Genomic DNA, 6,153 nt, shown 5'->3' on the forward strand with positions numbered 1-6,153 from the left:
AAACACTTCCATTGATCCAGCCACGGAGGGTGCTGGCTGGTGGCTCCATAGCTCCATAGCTCCATACCTCCAGAGCTCCAGAGCTCCATAGCACCAGAGCTCCATAGCTCCATAGCACCAGAGCTCCATAGCACCAGAGCTCCATAGCTCCATAGCACCAGAGCTCCATAGCTCCATAGCACCAGAGCTCCATAGCTCCATAGCACCAGAGCTCCATAGCTCCATAGCTCCATAGCACCAGAGCTCCATAGCTCCATAGCACCAGAGCTCCATAGCTCCATAGCACCAGAGCTCCATAGCTCCATAGCACCAGAGCTCCATAGCTCCATAGCACCAGAGCTCCATAGCTCCATAGCACCAGAGCTCCATAGCTCCATAGCACCAGAGCTCCATAGCTCCATAGCACCAGAGCTCCATAGCTCCATAGCACCAGAGCTCCATAGCTCCATAGCACCAGAGCTCCATAGCTCCATAGCACCAGAGCTCCATAGCTCCATAGCTCCAGCCTGGGTGGCTGGTGGCTCCATAGCTCCATACTTCCATAGCTCCAGTCAGAGAGTGTGCTAAAATTGCACTAAGTGCGAAAGCCCATTCATTTACAACGGCGTGTCCACAAGGCGGCGACATTTCCCCGTTACCGGTGGCTGCGCGGCGGGTGAGTGACAGAGCTTATCCGAGCGGCTGGAACTCTGCGCCGGCGTGGTCGAGCGTGAGGCCTCGGCCCTTTGGCTGCCTGGTACCTAAAACACTTCCATTGATCCAGCCACGGAGGGTGCTGGCTGGTGGCTCCATAGCTCCATACCTCCAGAGCTCCAGAGCTCCATAGCACCAGAGCTCCATAGCTCCATAGCACCAGAGCTCCATAGCACCAGAGCTCCATAGCTCCATAGCACCAGAGCTCCATAGCTCCATAGCACCAGAGCTCCATAGCTCCATAGCACCAGAGCTCCATAGCTCCATAGCACCAGAGCTCCATAGCTCCATAGCACCAGAGCTCCATAGCTCCATAGCACCAGAGCTCCATAGCTCCATAGCACCAGAGCTCCATAGCTCCATAGCACCAGAGCTCCATAGCTCCATAGCACCAGAACTCCATAGCACCAGAGCTCCATAGCTCCATAGCACCAGAGCTCCATAGCTCCATAGCACCAGAGCTCCATAGCTCCATAGCACCAGAGCTCCATAGCTCCATAGCACCAGAGCTCCATAGCTCCATAGCACCAGAGCTCCATAGCTCCATAGCTCCATACTTCCATAGCACCAGAGCTCCATACCTCCAGAGCTCCATAGCTCCAGCCTGGGTGGCTGGTGGCTCCATAGCTCCATACTTCCATAGCTCCAGTCAGAGAGTTGGCGAAAATTGCACTAAGTGCGAAAGCCCATTCATTTACAACGGCGTGTCCACAAGGCGGCGACATTTCCCCGTTACCGGTGGCTGCGCGGCGGGTGAGTGACAGAGCTTATCCGAGCGGCTGGAACTCTGCGCCGGCGTGGTCGAGCGTGAGGCCTCGGCCCTTTGGCTGCCTGGTACCTAAAACACTTCCATTGATCCAGCCTCGGAGGGTGCTGGCTGGTGGCTCCATACCTCCATAGCTCCATACCTCCAGAGCTCCATAGCTCCATAGCACCAGAGCTCCATAGCTCCATAGCACCAGAGCTCCATAGCTCCATAGCACCAGAGCTCCATAGCTCCATAGCACCAGAGCTCCATAGCACCAGAGCTCCATAGCTCCATAGCACCAGAGCTCCATAGCTCCATAGCACCAGAGCTCCATAGCTCCATAGCACCAGAGCTCCATAGCTCCATAGCACCAGAGCTCCATAGCTCCATAGCACCAGAGCTCCATAGCTCCATAGCTCCAGGGCTCCATAGCTCCATAGCTCCAGGGCTCCATAGCTCCAGGGCTCCAGGGCTCCATAGCTCCAGGGCTCCATAGCTCCAGGGCTCCAGGGCTCCATAGCTCCAGGGCTCCATAGCTCCAGGGCTCCAGGGCTCCATAGCTCCATACCTCCAGAGCTCCATACCTCCAGAGCTCCAGAGCTCCATAGCACCAGAGCTCCATGGCTTCAGAGCTCCATAGCACCATAGCTCCATACCTCCAGAGCTCCAGGGCTCCATAGCTCCATAGCTCCATAGCTCCATAGCTCCATACCTCCAGAGCTCCATAGCACCAGAGCTCCAGAGCTCCATAGCTCCAGCCTGGGTGGCTGGTGGCTCCATAGCTCCATACTTCCATAGCTCTAAGTCAGAGAGTTGGCGAAAATTGCACTAAGTGCGAAAGCCCATTCATTTACAACGGCGTGTCCACAAGGCGGCGACATTTCCCCGTTACCGGTGGCTGCGCGGCGGGAGAGTGACAGAGCTCATCCGAGCGGCTGGAACTCTGCGCCGGCGTGGTCGAGCGTGAGGCCTCGGCACTTTGGCCGCCTGGTACCTAAACACTTCCATTGATCCAGCCACGGAGGGTGCTGGCTGGTGGCTCCATACCTCCATAGCTCCATACCTCCAGAGCTCCAGAGCTCCATAGCACCAGAGCTCCATAGCTCCATAGCACCAGAGCTCCATAGCACCAGAGCTCCATAGCTCCATAGCACCAGAGCTCCATAGCTCCATAGCACCAGAGCTCCATAGCTCCATAGCACCAGAGCTCCATAGCACCAGAGCTCCATAGCTCCATAGCACCAGAGCTCCATAGCTCCATAGCACCAGCTCCAGAGCTCCATAGCACCAGAGCTCCATAGCTCCATAGCACCAGAGCTCCATAGCTCCATAGCACCAGAGCTCCATAGCTCCATAGCACCAGAGCTCCATAGCTCCATAGCACCAGAGCTCCATAGCTCCATAGCTCCAGGGCTCCATAGCTCCAGGGCTCCAGGGCTCCATAGCTCCAGGGCTCCATAGCTCCAGGGCTCCAGGGCTCCATAGCTCCATACCTCCAGAGCTCCATAGCTCCATACTTCCAGAGCTCCATAGCTCCATACTTCCAGAGCTCCATAGCTCCATACTTCCAGAGCTCCATAGCTCCATAGCACCAGAGCTCCATAGCTCCAGAGCTCCATAGCTCCAGCCTGGGTGGCTGGTGGCTCCATAGCTCCATACTTCCATAGCTCTAAGTCAGAGAGTTGGCGAAAATTGCACTAAGTGCGAAAGCCCATTCATTTACAACGGCGTGTCCACAAGGCGGCGACATTTCCCCGTTACCGGTGGCTGCGCGGCGGGTGAGTGACAGAGCTTATCCGAGCGGCTGGAACTCTGCGCCGGCGTGGTCGAGCGTGAGGCCCCGGCCCTTTGGCTGCCTGGTACCTAAAACACTTCCATTGATCCAGCCACGGAGGGTGCTGGCTGGTGGCTCCATAGCTCCATAGCTCTATAGCACCAGAGCTCCATAGCTCCATAGCACCAGAGCTCCATAGCTCCATAGCACCAGAGCTCCATAGCTCCATAGCACCAGAGCTCCATAGCTCCATAGCTCCATACTTCCATAGCACCAGAGCTCCATACCTCCAGAGCTCCATAGCTCCAGCCTGGGTGGCTGGTGGCTCCATAGCTCCATACTTCCATAGCTCCAGTCAGAGAGTTGGCGAAAATTGCACTAAGTGCGAAAGCCCATTCATTTACAACGGCGTGTCCACAAGGCGGCGACATTTCCCCGTTACCGGTGGCTGCGCGGCGGGTGAGTGACAGAGCTTATCCGAGCGGCTGGAACTCTGCGCCGGCGTGGTCGAGCGTGAGGCCTCGGCCCTTTGGCTGCCTGGTACCTAAAACACTTCCATTGATCCAGCCTCGGAGGGTGCTGGCTGGTGGCTCCATACCTCCATAGCTCCATACCTCCAGAGCTCCATAGCTCCATAGCACCAGAGCTCCATAGCTCCATAGCACCAGAGCTCCATAGCTCCATAGCACCAGAGCTCCATAGCTCCATAGCACCAGAGCTCCATAGCACCAGAGCTCCATAGCTCCATAGCACCAGAGCTCCATAGCTCCATAGCACCAGAGCTCCATAGCTCCATAGCACCAGAGCTCCATAGCTCCATAGCACCAGAGCTCCATAGCTCCATAGCACCAGAGCTCCATAGCTCCATAGCTCCAGGGCTCCATAGCTCCATAGCTCCAGGGCTCCATAGCTCCAGGGCTCCAGGGCTCCATAGCTCCAGGGCTCCATAGCTCCAGGGCTCCAGGGCTCCATAGCTCCATACCTCCAGAGCTCCATACCTCCAGAGCTCCAGAGCTCCATAGCACCAGAGCTCCATGGCTTCAGAGCTCCATAGCACCATAGCTCCATACCTCCAGAGCTCCAGGGCTCCATAGCTCCATAGCTCCATAGCTCCATAGCTCCATACCTCCAGAGCTCCATAGCACCAGAGCTCCATGGCTCCATAGCTCCAGCCTGGGTGGCTGGTGGCTCCATAGCTCCATACTTCCATAGCTCCAGTCAGAGAGTTGGCGAAAATTGCACTAAGTGCGAAAGCCCATTCATTTACAACGGCGTGTCCGCCAGGCGGCGACATTTCCCCGTTACCGGTGGCTGCGCGGCGGGTGAGTGACAGAGCTTATCCGAGCGGCTGGAACTCTGCGCCGGCGTGGTCGAGCGTGAGGCCTCGGCCCTTTGGCTGCCTGGTACCTAAACCACTTCCATTGATCCAGCCACGGAGGGTGCTGGCTGGTGGCTCCATAGCACCAGAGCTCCATACCTCCAGAGCTCCAGAGCTCCATAGCACCAGAGCTCCATAGCTCCATAGCACCAGAGCTCCATAGCTCCATAGCACCAGAGCTCCATAGCTCCATAGCACCAGAGCTCCATAGCTCCATAGCACCAGAGCTCCATAGCTCCATAGCACCAGAGCTCCATAGCTCCATAGCACCAGAGCTCCATAGCTCCATACTTCCATAGCTCCGGAGCTCCATGGCTCCATACTTCCATAGCTCCAGCCTGGCTGGCTGGTGGCTCCATAGCTCCATACATCCATAGCTCCATAGCTCCCTACTTCCATAGCTCCATAGCTCCAGAGCTCCAGAGCTCCATTGCTCCATAGCTCCATAGCTCCATACTACCATACTTCCATACTTCCATAGCTCCATAGCTCCGTACTTCCATAGCTCCATAGCTCCATACTTCCATACTTCCATAGCTCCATAGCTCCATAGCTCCATACTTCCATAGCTCCATAGCTCCATAGCTCCATAGCCCCAGAGCTCCATAGCTCCATAGCTCCATAGCTCCATAGCTCCATAGCTCCATAGCTCCATAGCTCCAGAGCTCCATACTTCCAGAGCTCCAGAGCTCCAGCCTGGCTGGTGGCTCCATAGCTCCATACTTGCAGCCACGGAGCTGGCGAAAATTGCACTAAGTGCGAAAGCCCATTCATTTACAAGGGCGTGTCCACAAGGCGGCGACATTTCCCCGTTACCGGTGGCTGCTTAGCGGGAGAGTGGCAGAGCTTATCCGAGCGGCTGGAACTCTGCGCCGGCGTGGTCGAGCGGCTGGCCTCGGTAGTTGAGGTACCAGGGGCGGGCTGGGGAGCTCCAGGCGGGGCTTGTGAGAGAGTGAAGCCGAGCGGCTGGAACTCTGGGCCGGCCTGGTCGAGCGGCTGGCCTCGGTAGTTGAGGTACCAGGGGCGGGCTGGGGAGCTCCAGGCGGGGCTTGTGAGAGAGTGTAGCCGAGCGGCTGGAACTCTGGGCCGGCGTGGTTGAGCAGCATGCCCGCGGAGGTGGCTCTTCCATAGGCAGGGAGGGTGCTGGAGCTCCACACTTCCCTAGGCAGGGAGGGTGCTGGAGCTCCACACTTCCCTAGGCAGGGAGGGTGCTGGAGCTCCACACTTCCATAGGCAGGGAGGGTGCTGGAGCTCCACACTTCCATAGGCAGGGAGGGTGCTGGAGCTCCACACTTCCATAGGCAGGGAGGGTGCTGGAGCTCCACACTTCCATAGGCAGGGAGGGTGCTGGAGCTCCACACTTCCATAGGCAGGGAGGGTGCTGGAGCTCCACACTTCCATAGGCAGGGAGGGTGCTGGAGCTCCACACTTCCATAGGCAGGGAGGGTGCTGGCACATCCACACTTCCAGCCACGGAGCATGCTGGCACTTCCACCTTGCTTGCTAAGTCGGCGTGATCTTGCCCAAAAAGTCCCTCCTCACCTCCAGCTGGAAGTGGAA

Source organism: Syngnathus leptorhynchus, unplaced genomic scaffold, assembly GCF_054491065.1.
Source record: "Syngnathus leptorhynchus isolate UIUO unplaced genomic scaffold, UIUO_Slep HiC_scaffold_42, whole genome shotgun sequence".
NCBI classification, from domain to species: Eukaryota; Metazoa; Chordata; class Actinopteri; order Syngnathiformes; family Syngnathidae; genus Syngnathus; species Syngnathus leptorhynchus.